This window comes from Strix uralensis, chromosome 9, assembly GCF_047716275.1.
Source record: "Strix uralensis isolate ZFMK-TIS-50842 chromosome 9, bStrUra1, whole genome shotgun sequence".
Classification (NCBI taxonomy): domain Eukaryota; kingdom Metazoa; phylum Chordata; class Aves; order Strigiformes; family Strigidae; genus Strix; species Strix uralensis.
The window spans coordinates 17,761,298-17,780,752 of record NC_133980.1 but is presented as its reverse complement, the minus strand read 5'-3'; the positions used below and the strand labels follow the sequence as shown (position 1 = coordinate 17,780,752).

The 19,455-nt window shown below is 36.2% G+C and overlaps 1 protein-coding gene across 5 annotated transcripts in view; it reads left to right on the top strand.

Moving 5' to 3' along the window:
- Positions 1 to 19,455, top strand: part of PLS1 (plastin 1) — a 48,736-nt gene that overhangs the window by 2,978 nt on the left and 26,303 nt on the right. For 2 of the 5 annotated variants that reach the window (XM_074877579.1, XM_074877575.1), the window contains exon 1: positions 5,957 to 6,040. The exons of 1 other annotated variant lie outside the window; for it this stretch is intronic. The gene's annotated coding sequence lies outside the window, so the exon portion shown is untranslated. Of the gene's footprint in view, positions 1 to 5,956; positions 6,108 to 11,802; positions 11,920 to 19,455 lie in introns of those variants that run through there. 2 more of the 5 variants (XM_074877577.1, XM_074877578.1) reach the window with 2 other exon arrangements.

Genomic DNA, 19,455 nt, shown 5'->3' with positions numbered 1-19,455 from the left:
ATAAAATTGTATATTCTGGCATGCTCTGTTTTTATCTATGCCTATGTTGCTTAGTCAACTTGGCTGGAGTGAAGGGGCACAGATTAAAACTATCTCATCGTGAATATTGTTTGATTTAAAAAAAAAAAAAATTGAAACACTAAATAGTGGTAAAGGCAACCGGAAAGCCCGAAACCTAAAGGCTACTAAGCAAAAGTTAACAGGTAAAAGAGGAAAAAGTGAGGAAAGAAAATGTATAACGTTAAAATCTGCTTTTCTCATGTCTTTTATTTCTATATGTAATCTAGACAGGTCATAGTCCTGCAAGCATTTGTCCACACTTTTTGTATGAATAAGCCTGCTTACATACCTAAGACTATTGATGTGAAATTAAACATGTGAGAAATTTGGAGAGACAGCATGTTAGATTATACATTCTTTTGGAACCTGGCATTATTATTTATATAGCAGCAGTGACTATTTTTTGCTTATTTACAACTTTATTTTCACTTTTCAGTATTTCTAGAAAAGTATTATTCTTGAGGCTAGCAGCTGTGGAGGAAACTCGCAGAAATGTATTTACTACCAGGATCAGTGTTATAACATCAAGACTTTTTCAGTTGATAATTTTTAAATGAGAGTTAAGATGCTGGAATCAAGTTCTGTAAGGCAAAATTTGCAGAATCTTAAATGCTGATTTTAAAAATTTAAAAAATGCAGAACTAAAGAATCTGTCATAATGATTTCGTGGTAGGAGTTTTTCCACAGTTTAATTTGATTTGGAAAATACTTTTTTAAAATAAACTTAGAGCAACAGCGATGCTTAAATATCCCTTAATAAAGTACAAAACTCTGTAATAGACATGTTAAGAGAAAATTGTTCAGTGTTTTAAATTAAAACATCATTTAAACTACATTTGAAAATTCTGGTTGTTGTAATTACACAGATTCTTTTAATAAAAAATTTCTTCAACGAAAATCTGAATAACTGTTCTAGCTACAATTTTCATAATGGAAAATTGTTGTTTTATGTTGTTTTCTGAAATGTGAGGATAAATAATTTTCCATCTGGTTCTGTGATCTGTACTGATTATTAGAATAACGATTATGCATGGGAATATTGATAAAGGTTGTACTAAATGTCAACCTTCCTCATTGCATGGCTTACTATAGAAACCAATGCAATGGAGGAGGGAAGAAAGGGATTCATAGGTTTTGTCCTTTTACCCTCTTTTTTTTAGAAGTCGAATAAATTAAACCTATGTATGCTGGAACAGTATTCATTACCTTTTGGAGGAGCGTATGTTCCTTGGTGAGTGTTTTCCCAGTACTTGGAGCTTTCACTGCTATGTGAGGATTGTGTCAATGGACTAGACATCACCTTAACAGCATGTAATATGGAAATACCTAAAACTAAAAAGGCTGTGCCTTTATGTTTAACACTTCACATAAAGTCTGTGTGTAATGTTTAGTTGCCACCCTTCTTATTGCAGTAGTTAATAAAATATTTTTATAGCATTTGCCATGATGTGTGAAATACTTCACATCCTGTAGAACTGGAGTATCAGTGAGTAAAAGGATCTGATCTTAGTAAACAGAATTGTTACTGGAGAAGACTCCACTGCGCTGTGCCATGCAGTAGGGAAACAATAAATTGTAAATGTCGTACTTGGAAAAGATACCTAGCTAAGCAATGCTTTTCAGTCTAAAATCTATGTTTTAAGATCTGTGTGAGATGCTGTCTCACTAGCTCATTTCAGCCTTGACATTCACTGAGGAAACAGTTAACTAGGGGTCATGTTGTGATATGCAAAGGGATATTAACAACAAAAACAACAACCAGCATTAGTCAGATCAATATGGATCAGGAGTTCCAGGTTACTGATAGAACCAGTTCTGTGTTAGTCATGTAATCCTACTTTATTAAGGAGTTTTTAAGCATCACTGTTGCTACACCCTTAAAAAAGGGCTGCAACGTGAAACAGTAATGGTGACTTCTCTGTTCTCCAGTATATTACGTTTGTGATCAAATTACTAATTAGATGATTTCAGCTTTGATTCAGCTGGTCACATGGAGGAAATACTAAATGTCAGTCATGACCTTATTATATACATAATGATTTGTTTTGGTACTTCTAAATGTAAATTACTTGATGAATTTCTAGTTTTTTGTGTGGAGGTATGTACTTTGTTACTGCTATCACATACAGGTGTCCAAGGAGAATAAAGGTAGTACATCACAATAGCTCATCAGTAAGACTGGTATTATTAAGCTTCAGAAATAAATTATGCATAAAGCAGATTGTGTGCTTCTGCATGCATGCTTTTGGTGGGAAAAGGATTATCAACCCACTTTCAGGGCTCTCTTGCAGATGTTACCTTAATAATAATAGGCACTAGCAAAAAAAAATTAATGCTGGATCTAGTATTACCCACTTTAATTCACTTAGTGTATTCATCCTTTCATCTGGTTAATAATCCTTGGTAGAATGGACTGATTAAAAACATTGACATGTAGAACAGCTGAAATATTAGGCTGTGTGTTATCAGCAAGATTGTATTTACTTGAATGCTAATTTGAAGGATTTGTCTGTGAGCTTCAGAAACTAGCTGTTTCTTTTCAGACCAGATGTTCCATGATAGGCTTTTCTTTTCCAAAATTTTTTCAGTTTGGAATGTTTTTGTCTTACTGATTTATCAAGCTCCTCTTCTAGTTCCAAGTCTCCCTTTCTCCCATTCTGTTTTCATATGTCCCACCATTTCTACTTGCACTAGTTTATCCCTTTATGACAAAGGGAAACTAGATCCTGTTCTTTCATATCCTAAAGGTAGTTCAATATAAAGTAGCATAAAATTCTCCTTTTCTGTTGAGCTGAGTATTTTACTTCTGTGATGTTTCCAGTCCTTCCAAGCTTGATATATAGAATCAAGATATAGTTAATTAAAACTAATGTGGATTTCGCCAGTGATATATCTGGCATCAGGACTTGACTCTGATTCTAAATCTTTTTTTCCCCGCTTAGGTAACGTGATTTATTTAGTGAGAAAACAATTCATAACTGAATATAAAGATATATTTTGCTTTCCTTGTTATTGCCTATATCAGCCACCTAATTGTATGGGGAAGAACACTTTTCACATCCCAAATTAGCAAAATATTATAGCACAGAAATAAAATTAAATCTTATCAATAATTCCATTGATTTAAAAGAGAGTTGTTATATGCATAGAGTTGTATTCACAGATAACTACTTCACTCGTTCAAGGCATATTGGACAAATTCTTCTAAAAGTTGATATCTTGTTAATCTAAATCATTGATATTTATATATCTTTGATCTTTCCAAAGGGATTTCATTAGTCTGCTATTACTATGTGTCTCCAGATACCTATTGCTAAACATACATGGAAAATCTGTATCGTCTGTAACAATGTTGACAACTCTGTAGCATTTTGAATAAAGTAAAATATAACTATCAGTATTAATTAAAATATACATGTGGGTACACCATTGCAAAGTGGGATTTTCTATTGTGTATACAGAAATTACTTCAACTTTTTTTTTACTTCTTTTTTTTTAGTCATTCTAATAAAATAAAGCCTGGCAAAATTTCAATTGCCTCTTGCAGTTTGATAATGTTGTATGTGTCAGGGTGATTGAGACAGCTTCTGGGTCAGCCATGCTGGGCTTTTTAGTAAAGTTCTGTCTGATTGACTTGACTGCCTTGGGGAAATTGTGAAATGATCTATAGTAATATAAGCCCATATTTCTGTTGCATTCCAAAATTTCTGCATGCTTTCCCTCCTGAAGTATTTTCTGGGATGGTTAATCTATAGAACAAATTCTTCTGCCATGTAGGTTATTTTTTAAGCTATGGTTCTGCTTTTTACTAAGTAAATTAAGATCAGGGCATTTAAACTCAATAGGATTAATACATATCTTCTCACCCAAATAAGCATATGTTAGATGAGTAATTGAGTGCTACTGTAGTCTCTGTGCTACCTAAGAAGCTTTTCATTAAGATGTCACTTCAGTGGTATTGCTGGACTCCTCAACCAGAGGGAGACAGACCAGTAATAGTGGGAAAGCTTGTCCCACATTTGAATGAGAGTATGGAAGGTATGCATAGCGTTGGCTTGCTAATTGGTAGTAACTGCACAATAAATATTTCTGTGCCATGTTTAGAAATTTTAAAACAGGGATTTTAAATACAGGTTACTGTTTAATGCTCAAGAGGATAAATTCTAGAGAGTTGGAAATATGAATTTTTTCATGAATTGTCAACTGTGTAAAGTGACAGTAAAGAACATGACAGGGTTATTCAGTTTTTGTGAAGGTCAGTGATAGGACGATGAACCCCTTGGTGCAGACCTGTAGCTAACTTAAAGTCCAAAATACTTGCTTATTTAGATAAATATTATGTGAAATAAAATATATATCTTGTGAGATCTCCTCCAGAGAGATGTTTTGCCCATGTAAAAGAGATGATTTATCAACAAGCTGATTTATCTGATAGTTGATCATCAGAGAGGCAGTTCTTAGCTATGTATTTCATTTGCTGAACATGTGGAAACCTGCTCTCAAAATCCTAATAAGTGTTATGACTTACAAATGGTGTAAGAAATACTAATATTTTACTTTGAAGGTGTCATGGTTTGGAAAGACTTTGGCATGTTGTCTGGCAATTTTGGAAGACTAGCATTTACTGCAGACTATGAAAGCAAACAATAGTTACATTACTGTGAATCATTTTAAAATGGCTAACACAAAGCAAATGTAAATACATATTAAATTTAAGAATACTCAGAGTTCATGTTTAACTAAGCAAAAAGACTCCTTACAAAGGTAATCTGTGTGACCAGTTTACAGGATTTTCTGTGTAGTGAGTATTGTGCACTATAGTTACTAGACTGTAGATAACTGTGTAAGTGTATCTTTCTCACTTTATGGGACTTTAGGTCATTAATTTTAAAGCAACAAATACTTCTTTAAAAACCATGATTTTTAGGTTTATAATGGTTGTTACTAGCCTAGCACTATTTTGTAAGATGATTGTTTTTATGATACTTAAGGAAACGAAATTTCTAGTTAATAAAATCATGCACATCTTTATGGATAGTTTTGCAGAAAGTGAATAAAATGTTAGGGATTTATTATTTTAGTAGAAGTGCCTGGCTATATTTTATATTTGGACTCATTTTTTAAAAACTTTTTTTTTGCGGAGTTGCAATGTATGATTTAAGTGTTTAGGGATGTCTGCTCCTGTTGCCAGCTCAAACTGTTTTAAAAAAAAAAAAAAAAAGATTTATCTAAACCTAAGATTTTTATGAAGTTTTTTTAAAATTTTGATATCTGATGTTTTTAAGAAAGATGGTAAAGTGTTCACCTAAGCACCAGAAACAACTTTATATTCTTAAATGAAAGCTGTCTTCTAATCATATGAATCCTAAGGCTGAAGTTCTGAATAACTTAGTTACAAAAAATGTGCTCAGAAATTGCCTTCTTCCTCTTCAAAATATGATTAAAAATGACAGTTGGTAACAACAACTATAGATGTTTTCTTCTGGCCTAATTACCAAGAGCTACAGTGTCAGCAAATGAACTTCATGTGTGCCCTCGATAGTCTTCTAGTTTAGAAGCTACAAACAATACTCTATTTAGCTGTAGTTACTCAGATTTACCAATGTGCTCCGTTTATCCTCAACACTTCAGCAAACGTAGCTCCTTAAGGCTATGAACTGGCAAATGGGTAGGATTTATATATCTGTGGACTTTGCTGAGACTTGGTGGTTTTGAAATGCTGCCAGTTGCTGTTGCTGTAGAAGATCCTCCTCTTTCCTCTAGCTTGACCAATGAGAAAAGAAAAGCAAAAATAACCTGTGAATTTTCCATGACAGAAAATCCTCGCTTGCTTGTAGTATAGTAGCTGATCAGTCTAATCTTCTAATAATCTTTTGAACCATGTAGAGTTGAATGAGGAATTAGCAGGTGACAGAAGGTCATACTGCCATCTGATAGTTAATGAAAACTCAGAAATACTCTGGCAACACACATCTATTTGGTATGACTTAGTAATTGCAATTAGCTAGAATATGAAGAATATGTCCATGTAAATTGAATTGCTGAAGGTAGGAGAATGAATGTGCATTTCTGTTGTTACTCTTAATGATCTTCACATGATTAATTTCTGGGGTGACCTTAAAACTAGGTTCATTAGTAAGAGTTAGCCTGTGGTGCTCTGATGCAGTTTTAGTATTTGTAGCAAGCTGAGGTCTCCTACTTCAGACTACCAGAGAGCAGGCACACGGAAGGATAAAGGCAGTAGTTTTCTGGAGTGTTGCAGTTGTGCAGTTTTAAGATCTCCCTCTTCTTCTGCCTCTTAGGCTGTTTATTTACCAATAGCTTTGTTCATAGTTTTGCTTTTTAACTTACATGCTAACTAAATGTTGTTTTCATGCTTGGAGAAGAGAAAAATGGTTCATAATGTTCCAGCTGGCTTAAGAAAAAGATACTGTCCTGAAGTTATGAGTGCCATAGAAGGATGAATTCCTTAGCAAAGAACACAGAGTACAGTATGTCCTACCTCTCAAGCAGCACTGAATCTGGAAGTAGTAGAGGCTTGGGACAAAATCTGCCAGCCTTCCAATAAATATAGTAAAAATATAGTGGTATTGTAACAGATTAACCAGTTGAAGGTGAGTACACTTTGGCTGTAGTGGATGGAACGCAAAATCCAGCAAACTGAAAAACCGAAGCTCATAACGTGAAATTGTAATTTGTGAATAGTAGCAGCAGAATTTTGGCTGTGAAACTGGTAATAACAATTGCTGTGCTGGAAGCTGGTAGATAATGAAAAGCTGTGCTATTTGTTGTATTTTAATGTCTCTGATTACTTTTGTTTCCTTACTAGAGATACTGGGGTGGAGATAACATTGCAACTGCTTGACTTAAGTAGCACTATCACTTTTAGAAATGTTCTATTTAAATTGTAATTTAGAGACAGAAGATGGTAAGTTGGTGACTTCTACAATATCATCAGTTCTCATAGTTTAACCTTTCCATGAAAATTGAAGATGTTCTCAAAAGTCAGTTTGTGGAGTTGAGAGATTATGTGAGGATCTGTTTAATTTTAGAACAAATTTCTAGTCCTTCCAGTTACAGAGAGAAGCTTGAAAAGTTAATCTGAAAACAGAAGACAGGTGTCATTCCATATGGGTAATTTTAAAACCCTTTGACACTTCATATTTTTTTAGTTGATTAAGGTCTGACTTGTGATTGTTTTTGGAAAGTTGGGGTAATGACTATTGATCTGGTTAGCTTTTCTGTTTAGTAATTAACTAGCGGTGCTACAGTTTAATAAAGTAGTACAAGAATAATTAAAGCATAACCCCCAATTTGTGAATCTTACTTGTAGACTAATTAAGGTCCTGTCAACACATCATGAGCTATGAGCGTGAGTTTTGCTGTGTACACAGACAAAAATCTTATTGATGCAAATGTTTGAATAAGAATTTCAGGATTTGTTTCCTAATTAAGATATATATCAGGGAATATTTATATGGAAGTTACCTATTAAAATAATGCAGGTTTTATTTGTCATTGTAGTTGCATGCTAACAAAAGCTGTATGTGCATAAACCTAGACAGAGCAATAAAGAGATTAAGTATCGTTTGCTGGTGTGTCTTTTAACTCACTCCCTTTTGCTGTTGTAAACTTGATATGTAATGTCAGCCTAGGCACAAAAGAATCACTTGAGGATGGAGTGCCTGAATGAACTTGCTTTTATTAGTGTAGGCTTTCCATTTATATTTTAGTGTGGTTTGCTTTAAGGAATTGTCACAGAGGAACCAAGTTTGGACTTAAACTGCTGTGATATTTTGACCTTAGGCATTCATCTTGCCACAATTTCTGGGTTTGGCACTTTGTGCTATGGTGGCTGTGGCATTGGTTCAGCCCGTATTTTCTCCTTGCTTTTGGTGGCAGCATCCAAGGCACCAGCTTCCAATGCTAATTGGAAAGCATGAGCCTTGCCAATTGTCCTTCCAGAGACAGGGCATTTGCCTGATCACTGGGCGGATGCATTCAGAAGTGGTATACAAGCAAAGACATTCATATTGGTAAAGATGGTGGATAGGGAGACAAGGTCAGTGAGGCAAGGGTAGCTTTGTAGAATAGGAAGAGCAGAAGAAGTGCTTGATGGGAGCTTGCAGAAGTTCTCCAGGAAGGAGGGTCTAGCACATTTGTGTGCAGGGAAGCCAAATGACTAGTCAGCATGGGACATAGGGACATAATAAATGATTTTTGGAGAGTATCAAATGATCCATCCAGAGGGCAAATGATATTGCTGGTGACAGGAGATAAGAAAAGGTCATATAAAATGAAACAGTGTATTAAGTTAATAGAACTTGTTGAAAGACAGACAAATCTGGTTTCTGTTCAAGGCTCAGTCAAATGCTTCTGGACCAGTGTAAACATTATGGTGTTTACACTTCTGGAGAAGTTTCTTCCATCAAGTCACCTTAATCTGTCCTGAGCCCCATCCTAACTGTTAATACCTTGCTAATTAATTTTAATGTAGCTCTGCAGCCATAGATTACTCAAATACAGACATTGCCATGTGTAAAATGGAAAACCAAGATTTTTGCTTTCAGAACAGTGCCTTTAAATGTTTAATTTATATTCAAAAACTCAAATTCAGATTCTTGCATAAAAAGATGAGGAGATGGGCTTGCTTTACTTCTGTTACCATTATTATTTTGAGTTATAGTGGGCAGGCTTGATAGTGTTCTTGAGTTGTCTAAGGAAAACATGTTAATGCTTAATGTGAATAAAATTTTTCATTGCAAATATATGTGACTTTAAGCGTGCATAGAAGCAGACCTGACTGTAACTATGTTATCTATCTGAAGCACAGAGGTGAAAATGGGTCTCTCAGGCATAAGCCACACAGCTCTCAGAAATGGGCTGCAAGTTTCAAGAGTTTTATACCAGGACTCGGATATTTCCTTTGAGCACTAGTTTTAACAGTGAAAGGTAAAAATGATTCTAGACTCTGGAGAGTATGGTGGAAGCTCAAGCAACACTGAAATGGTTTATATTGGGAAGGTTAGTGCCACACCCACAAAGATCCCATGTATTACAATTCTAGTGGTTTCTACGAATGTACATTTTCTAATAGGCTAGAGGAGAAAATTGTAGGGTTTGCTCAACAAAGGGAAGGTGTTCTGCATGATTTCGTGTTTCCCAAGGGAATTCCCTAGTCCCACTTTTCCTGACACTGTTTTTGCCTATTCTTTCCCGTCCCTGTGGGCCATTAACAGCATGCTGGTTTTATTGCTGGATGCAAGAATTTCTTATTGTAAAATCAGAATGTTATCAATGATGTCTGCCTTTCTGTGCGTGTAATGAACTATGGAACTGAGACCTTGAGGAACCTTTCTGTTTATGTTAACACATTTCTGTAGCAGCACTAAACAAGAGCTGCTTCCCTCTCTCTTGAAGGAATACCATTGCAGTTGCATTGTACTGGAGTTAGTTATTTCTAAAGTTATTCACTAGTTTATGGCATGATTATTAGAGATGCTGAAAATCCACAAATTCAGCTGACTCCAGTTTAAGTTGCTGGAATACAACTGGAAAAACCTCTCCTTAATAACTCTCATACCTTTGCTGTGGTAGCATCTGATAAGGTGCATTGTGAGCTTCTGGAGGGTGTTCTGTACCTGAATGCAAAAGTAACTAATCTTCTTTAGACCAACTGTAAGACTTGGTTAGGGTGTTTCAGAGCTGAATTGCTATAGGTTGGTGGCACATCTTTCTAGCTGAAGTCATCCAGGCATTTAAACTTGTGTACCTTTAGCTCTGTCTCCAAGCTGTTTGCCTGCAATTTGAGGGCTCAAACTTCTTTAAAGGGCATAATAGCACCCTCCTTTTCTACTGTAGATTGTAGCAACTCTATTGTTGTTTATTCTATTTCATTTCCATGAGAACATAAGCTACTTGTATGTGCAAGGAGTTCTGAAAACAATTTTTAGTGGGAACAGTCTCATGTTAGTGGATAGTTGGTATGTTTAACACAAAGTTCTTATGCCTTTTGTGTTCTTTTTCCTGATTAAATATTTTTGTTGGGGAATTAAATATTTGAAATTGATCATGAAAGATGTTGAGATAGCATAAAAGGTAATTAAGATTTATGGTTTGAGTGTGTTCAATTTCCTACTGTGCTTTCATTTTCCTTATGTGTCTGTACTTCTCTTGACAGTGCTTGGATACCATGTGTGTGCTGTTATTGAACTTTCACCAAGGCAAAGGTCATGCATGATAAAACCAAGAGCAAGTGCCACTTTAGAAGATTCACTATATCCAACCTTTACTTTGGATCAGAGTTCTTTGAATTTAACCCTGTTAGAGATTCTGTAGGGAAACTTTATTTTTGTGTCCCTTTCTTGCTTCTTATGGCATAACTGTTCAGTATTTTAGACTGTATGCTTTGATTCTGCACTCCCTAATTTATTGGAAAGCTAATATGTTATATTTCAAATTACATAAAATATGTAGATAGTTCAGAATACTTAATCTTACTTGATGAAAACTTCAAAATGTAAAGCCCATCTCAAAACTGGCATGATTTTGCTTCAGATTAAAGGGTATATTGTTTTTGCAAACAATATGATTTTGTATTCTGAAAAACACAAACGTTGTCTCTTATCAAGAGATGAATGAGAAAAATCTTGTTTCTGTATTTCCAATACTGATCTGCTTGATATTTTCAAGTCCTAAAGAAAACATGCTGGTTGCATGGAAGCAGTTTTGTGCATACATTTTTCATGTGGAAATGGTTTGCTAACAGGTAGGGAGTCCAGGGCACACTGTATTGCAGAAATACACAAATTTAATTTCCTTGCTGTTCTGTGTTACTTGCAAAAATGACCTAACCACAACTAGTGTGTTATAATGACTACATTTATAAACATCAGAAAATGCAGTTAGAAAGCAGTAACTCGTGTGTGCAGCTCTGCAGGGCTAGTGGTATTGACTTGTATCACCTCAGCATCCCAGTTCTGCAGAGAATGTCACTATTTCAGATGTGCTCTTGATGACATGCTCACTAATACCACAGCTTGTTCTATTAAAGCAAATGAGATGAGGAGAAGCAGAAGAGTGGCCTGTAATCTGTTGTGGAACTTAAAAGACTGGAGTTCACTTCCCTACTTTCCCCTTGGTCTTTGGAACTGGAGGGGAAGGTGCTGTGCCTTCTCTTGGCAGCCACAAGGGGCAATTGCAGAGGTGAATTCTTGCCTACCGCCTGTTATTCTGGGCTACAGCATGCACAGTGCAAATGAAATGGAAGAGTACAGCCTCAAAGAATCAAGCAGAAATTTTGTGAGTTTTATAAATCAGGCAATGTCTGGGTTAATGTTGTATGAGTAGGCATGGCTTCGCCTGTGGATATGGGGTAGACAGATTTCATGTCCCTGTTACAGAACAGGAGATAAAGCACTCCCAGCTCTGTGCTGGAGGCAGGTGAAACTTGTAGAACTCTTAGAAAAATAACTAATTAACCAGACCAGAACAGGTCACTCATGCTCTGAGATAATCAGTTTGGGCAAATTCAGCCCAAAGTGTTGGTGTAGCTAAACTGTAAACAGGTTAGGTTTGCAAAATATTTCAGGAAGGGTACTTCTGTGAACGCTGCATGCAATAGCATTTTTTCAAAATTACTTTACTAGAAGTGTTCCTTCGGACATAGGTAAGGTTTCCATTGATGTTTTTTATTTGGATTCCTGAATGCAACAACACAAAGCAGAGGCAGTCTGAGATCCTCTTGAATGATGCATGTGAAGGAAACTGCGTGAAACTGATACTGTTGATGAATTTGCATGGCTATTCTGTATACTTGGCAGCCAGAGGAAGCTGGAGGCATTTTGTTTGGATGAAAAGGTATCTTTCTAAAGTAAACTTACTTGTATCTGCTTTATAGTTTAATTGCTCTTCATCCTCGTTTAAGCCTCATTAAATTATTTTGTATCTATACCATAGTAAGTGAAGTCAGATCAGGCCCATGACCAGTCTAACAGTTAGGTATCTCAGCTTATTGTTTTATTGTTTATTCTTGAGTCACCCATGTTTATCTTAAAGGCATAGTGGAAAATGTTGATTTTATTATTCACCAGTTTCTGTACTATTTTGAATAAATTCCTACAGAGTGAATAATTAACTTCAATGTAAATCTTCTAGTCCTCCTTACATAAGATACATATTTCATGGGCACAAAATTTATCACTCTGTCTGGTTTGATATAGCCTTCCTCTAGCAAAGATCAGTGCATAGTTTCAGAAGAAGTTATAAAAACTCAGTTTTTCCCTCTTAAATTGTACCTTGTTCACTTTGTAATGCTGTACTTAGAAGACTGAGGATTATTGATTCCATGGGTTATCAGTTTATATGTTGAAGCATAACATTTCTTCATTGTTATCTTCTAACTTGTAGTAATTAAATACTTTTGATGGTCATAAATGTATCCAGCCATGTTTATAAGCATGGGCTGAGAAACATACTCTCCAACTCTTTCAGGTAGTGGAGCTTCAGACTGAATGTATGGTATTTAAAGAAAGTTCCACTTCATACTACTCTGTTAATAACTGTACCTGATACCATAATTACACTCTGCCTCTTCTTTCAGAAATTAGCAATGTGCTTCAGCAGTTGCAATATCTTTTTTTTATATACAGGTATATGTATTTATATAGCTAATTACTTTGACCTTTCTGTGCTCTCCTGTTTTAAAGGCTTACAAGCATCCTTTTTGCTGCCTTAGGAGTGGATCTATTTTTGTATCTTCTTTCTTTATAAGACCCAGTGCTCATCATTCTACAGGGGTATTAGATTCTTCCTTTCTATGTTTAGAGGACTGGCCACACCTGCAATACTGTGTTCAGTTTTGGTCCCCACTATACAAAAAAGATATGGACAGGCTGGAGAGAGTCCACAGAAGGGCCACAAATATGATCAAGGGACTGGGAAGCCTGCCATATGGGGAAAAGCTGAGAGAATTGGGTTTGTTCAGCCCTGAGAAGAGAAGGCTTAGGGGAGACCTTATCACCATGTTCCAGTGTTTAAAGGGTGGCTACAAAGAAGATGGAGACTCCCTTTTTTACAAGGAGTCACATGAAATGATGAGGGGTGATGGGTACAAGTTACTCCTGGGTAAATTCTGATTGGACGCAAGAGGAAAACTTTTCACAATGAGAACCATCAGGCATTGGAATAATCTCCCCAGGGAGGTGGTGGATTCCCCACCATTGAACACTTCTCAGATTCAGCTGGACAGGGTGGTGGGCCGTCTTGTCTAGACTGTGCTTTTGCCAAGAAAGGTTGGACCAGATGATCCTTGAGGTCCCTTCCAACCTGGTATACTGTGACTGTATTCTGCAATCAAGATTTCTTTCACTTTGGATAACATGAAGTGTATTTCTCTCCTGTTAATGTCTCCTGCAGCTTTTTCATTGGTATGGGAAAGATAAGCTATCTTTCTGTATCCTGTACCAGTGTAAACTATAATAATAAAAAATTATAAAGTCACTGAACCCTATTGATTATTCATTTTGTCATAAAGATTAAAGGATTTATCACAGTAAGATAGAAGTTAATCTCCAGTAAATTTAGAAAAAAGTTAACCTCCAATGGTATTTTATTACAGACCATCTGAACATAGTTTGTCCTTTCACATTGTTAAAGGATTGATTTTAGTTGGCCTCTAATAATCTTTATATTTGGGGGTCAAGAATAATCTTAGCATAAGTAAAAAGATCTTTCAGTATAAGCTAGGGAGGAAAACAAAAAACAGACAGCAAACAAAAACTTGGGCAGTTTTATCTTCTTGAAAAGACATGAGAAACCTCTGTGTATTCATATAAAGCTAACATTCTGTATATCAATAACAGTTATAAAAATTTGAGCAATGGAACTGATATGCAAGTTTTTTCACTAACGTTCAATTAGCATTTCATCAGTTAAAATACAGCAGCATTTTCTCTTCCCTCCTTACTAAAGGGAACATGTTGCATATCCTTGTTTTAAAGTTCCTTTCATGTGTCTTACACCTTATAATGCATTCTTTTCTCACTGAGGGCAGAACCTGTTTAATCTGGTGAGATCTTAAAAGACTGACGGTGCATGAAGACTACCCTGTTTCCACCATATTGGTTTAAAGAATCCCAGATAAACTAACACAGGAATGCTACAGCTTAAACTATGGGTTTTGTGGGGCTTTTTTTGCATTAAAATCTATATCAGTTTGATTCAAAGCCCAATAAGAGAAGCAGAGTTTTCATGTTTGTAATTGTAGATAGTACATACTAATAATCAGCTGGTTATTGATATAAAAGCACAACCTGTACTTGCAAATTATGCTAGCCTGGCTGTCATTAGAAACAACAGATTTAAGGATGATGCAGGAATAGAGTGGTATTTGCATCAGGGACAGAGGAGCTGTGTCCCTAATGCCAGACAAAAAGAACAGCAACAAAAGAAAATAAGCTCTTAAGTCAGCATTTGTAATGTCCATTGTTGTTGCGGAAGCAGCTGCTTGTGGAAACAAGGCAAATAGAATTTGAAATGAAGAGCTGGAAAAGAAATTGCCAGTTGCCTGCAGGGTTGGAGAAAACTATTGGGCCTGATTGCCAATTAAGTGCTCTGTTTTTTCTGACAGCTTTGATAATGGGTCAAAAAAGCTGCAGGAGCTGCTGTTTGGCCTCCTCACTCTATCCTTCATGGTTGCTCAGTCACAGATACTTCTCTGCGCACAAAGAAATAGCACGATGGTATAAACAGTAGTTTGTATTAATGTTGGATGTGGAACATTTCCAGGAGACTCGGGTGAATTGTCTTTAGATACAAAAACCCTTCCAGGAGTAGAAGGCAGGCTCGGGATAGATGAATATTGTCAGTTCATGTTAAACATATTGGCAAGGACTGAAAGGAAGATCAAGGGCACTTTCTCAGCGTAAAAACAATGTTTGTACCAAATGTCTGTCCTGGAGCAGCAGGAGATGGTTTAATGTAAGCGTAGATGGCAGAAAGTCAAAGTGTCATATGAACACTACCACAGTATAGAGAAATGTGTTCCTTCTAAATGAATGTATCCTTCAGCAGGTAGTCATAGTTCCAACAGACACATATCTTTGGAGGCTTAATGCTAAACCTTGTCAGAATTGCCTGTGGACTGAGTCATCTTGGATGGTGATAATACTGTATGTGCAAGGTATTTATTAGCTTAGATAGAAGGTTCCTGTTTCTATATTGAAATTATCTGAAATGTCTGACTAGTTTAGGTGTTGTTTCTGATTGCTCAAACTAGATCTCTCCTGAAAGCCAAAACCATGATTGCAGCACTTCTGCCATTCAATTGACCAGCTAATTTACCCTGTAATTATATAATAGGGTATTTAAGACTGTCTCTTTAGAGCAGAGGTATTAGCTTTATTTATCTGCTTCATTCAGGAACAGATGTTTCTACTGTCTTATCGAAATAACCAACATCTTTGGAAATCAGAGGTTGCTATTTTCTGAAATAGAATATGATGGAAAATCTAAATTATGGATCATAAAAGGGGAGGAATGACACTAATTGTGTTGCAACTTTGCAGAATTTTTTTTTTATAATATCTGACTCATGGTAAAGGTAAATAGTTAAAAACATTAACAGTGTGACAGAAGTGGTGTTGTCTTTTGCACCCGTGTGGCTAAATATTTCACTTATGCCTTGACATGCTGTTTCTGTATTTCAGAGGACTGTCTTCTGGGGGTTTTTGCAGCTTCAGAGTCCTTAGTAATTTAGATTTAAATGTTTTTATTTTTTTTTCCTTATTTTTTCCAGAGTTCATTATTTCCTTAATTGCCACATGAGATTTCCAATCAGGGTACTTGCACTTCCAGAAACATCTGCGTGTAAGATTATTTTTTCTGAATATGTATTTTAAATGTTAAGGTTTTTTTTCTTTTGAGTATGAAGACTAGTACATGCTGCTAGTGAGCTTAGCAAAATGGATGAGTAGGATTTTAGTACTTAAGATAGAGTGACATGAAGGAAAAAGGCTTAGCTCACCACCCACATTCAAGGCCATATCCTGTGTGACCCACAGGAACAGTCCCAGTGAAGACAGAAAATACTAATGCAAGTACAATAGACGAGATCTCATTCAAATAACCCACTGTTTAAGAACTCTTTTTATATAGCATCATGGAAGAAAACTAAATTACTATGGAAACTTTATATAGCATCAAGGAAGAAAAGTGAAGGACTGCCTTAAAAGAAGCAGAAACATTTGCTGAGATGAGAATCAGTAACTTGTTTCTTCTCTTATACAGCAGACTAAGTGTAAATAAATAAATGCTTATGCTGCAGATAGAGCCCAAATAAATATTTTTACTTTTGTACTTTGAGACAGTAGTCACATACTCCTGTGACAAATTTTCATGTATTTTCTTGAATGTCTGGCAAAACAGTTGCTATCTTACAAGGTTTCACCACATCTCATGTTAATTTTTTTCCTTAAAACCCTGACTCTCAGTCGAAGTTTCTTAACACAAGAATCTTAACTTTCAAGTCATTTTGTTTTTGAAGGAAATATCTAGCTCTGTTTTCAGATAAGCACAAACCTCAAAACATAAGCCCCAAAGATTTTTTTTTTTTTAAAAAAGGGTGTAAAAAATGTTCTTTAAAACAGTCACGGTATTTTATAGTATTTTGAACAAATAGTTGCTTTGTTTATTTAAAAATAGTATTTTGAAAAATGTTGGGAGCTTATTGCTAGCTCATGAGTGTTACTTGTGTCATTATGCATACAGGCTTAGCTACATGTAGGATACCTCGTTCAACATTTAGTTTTTTGCTCTAGATACCTTTCCATCATTTCCTGCAGAATATTTTTTTCATTACAAACAGATCAAGAACTCTTAGCAAGTACTTCATAGTATAGGATAGTTCATTCTCTCCCATACTGAGTTGTCTTACCAACAGGTAAAACAGTAGCAAAAAGATTGTCCCATTGCTTGTTGCATTAGAAAATCAAAAGTAAAAACTCACTTCGAATTTATCAAAATGCTGTTGAGAGAATCAAAATCATCTTATTGAAAATTGTCTAGCAATCTACGTGTTGCGTAGTTACAGTTAAGAAATCTCTAAAAAGCTGAGTTTCTCATTTAATGACTCTTATTTATATAGAATATGAATATAAACGACAAACTGTATCATTCTGGGTTCAACAAAAGGCAAAATAGTATGAGGAGGAATGCCATAATACATAGCTTTGGACTGGTATGTTTGAGTAAAATTATCAGTCCCAATATCCTCAACAAGTTCTCATTTCTGGCTACCCGAATCTCCATTCAGCAAGGTGCTTTTCAACATAGTGTCCAAATGTGTTGAAACTATGTTTCTTAACAATTTAATATTTGCAAGTCAATTTTGAATCCAGATGGGTTTTTTTGACAAGTTGTATCATGTCTCCTTTTTCTCCTGAAAGATACTCTTTAAATATGAGGACATTAGAATATTGACAGCCTTAGGCATTGGATACAGTGGGAATCCCCACTTCTGTATAACTGGTGGTAGCTACAGAAGAAAGACAGACTGACCCTGTGCTTTTCATCTCCAAGCAAAGAGGGACAACCAGTGAATGCCATGCGAACCAACAAGTTGTGCTGTACTTCTTGCTTGGTCTCCTTTCATAGGTAGGCAGGGAGAGCCAATCTGATAAAGAGACGTTCCACCCAGTTGCAGAATATGTCGGGCTTTGACATCACTAATACAGAAGTTTGATGTCTTTCTCAGTGAAATCATCTCCAGCAGTGATGTCACTGCTTATAATTCTGAAATCAGGAGATGCTTCAGTGGTTAATGTAGTGAGGCAATGTTACACCTGTCTGTGGCTGACCACAGCTATTTGATTTTGTATTAAAACTGTTTTCACAGTAAAGTAGGTATAACTCATATCAGCAGTATTGTATGCACTCCTTAGTAAACCTCCAGCAAACTGCAGCTGATGTGGTGGCCTGCTGCCTCTCCTCTTGTGTGCTGGTGACCTGTTCAATTGCTTCATTTTTATTTTTTCTCACTGTCAGATTGTCAAGGATTGAAACAAAATGGACTCAACTAGAATGGGGAAGAAATTATTTTCTAACAGAAATTCAGATTGATAATGTTTTATCTCTTTTATTGTGAACCAAATTCTGATTCCATTATTACAGTCTTACAGAAGGCCTTAGAGGGATCCTGTTGTTGCAGGCATTGTGGAACCATCTAGTTATGGGACAGTCCCTGCACTGGGCAAGTTTGTAACCTGATTAGTCAGGACTTCTAAAGGTGGGAATCAAAGGTATGGTCTTGCCCAAGGGCATCTGGCAGGTCCATGGTAAAACCAATTGTTGAATTCAGGTTTTTTCCCCTTCCAGTATCTCACCCAGTACAGTTCTGTTTATATGTATGATTTCTGGGGGAGAAGCAGCTGCATATAGCAGATCTGAATATAATTATTATGAGCAAATAATAACCTGGCCATTACAGGAATATTTTTCTTGCTCTAAAGCAAAAACACTAAACCAGAAAGAAGAACATAACACAAGTATAGGACAACTCTGATGAAAATACTTATGTAAGGTGGATTTTTGCCACTTTATACTTATAAAGTAAAAGCAAAGACAAAACTTCTACTTTATGGTAGACACACCTCCACGTTAGCAGACTGTGCTGTCTACAGCCCAGTGCTGTTCGGAGTTTAGCACACACGGATGGATGCTGCTCTAAGCTGGCTTTGTGTGCACCAATGGCGTGTGCGCAGTGGAAGATGGCAAATGCAAATACAAGCCTGCGAACTGAGACGATTGTGTGTGACTTCTTTACAAACTTGCACTTACTAACAAGGGTCTGAATCATCCTGTTGTAGTAAAGCTTCAATAGGAGGAAATGGGCAAGGATCTGTCATGGGGGTTTATCAACCCTTGTGAAAGTGCCTTCAGTTTTGTTTTGCTTTTTTATGGAGTTGGGTAGAGAAAGTAGATTCACATTGAGACTCCAATCTTTGTGCTCAGTAAAACCCTTTATTCAGCTCTTTGACAGTGTTATGAGACAACAGGCTTGTCAGAAGAGTGGAGTAAAGGTCAGGAGGTGGTAACTTCTGCAGCAGCTGTGGAAAGGCTCATCAGCATTCACCCACTGATTGTAAGCAGGTCCTTGAAAGTGTCCCACTGAGGTTCACTACTGCGCAAATGTTGGAGTGCTCAGTGCTTTGCGGGACTAGATCCTATCACTAACCACTGATTGGCAATGATACTGTGTAACACTTAGAAACGAATTTTTCTAAAAATTGTTTGTTGAAATGCAAGGTGACAATTTTAATGTTGGAAAACCACTCAAGCAATGGAGCTCGATTGTTGGTCAGTGCTCACTCTATGCAAATGAAAACATTAAGTGTATGA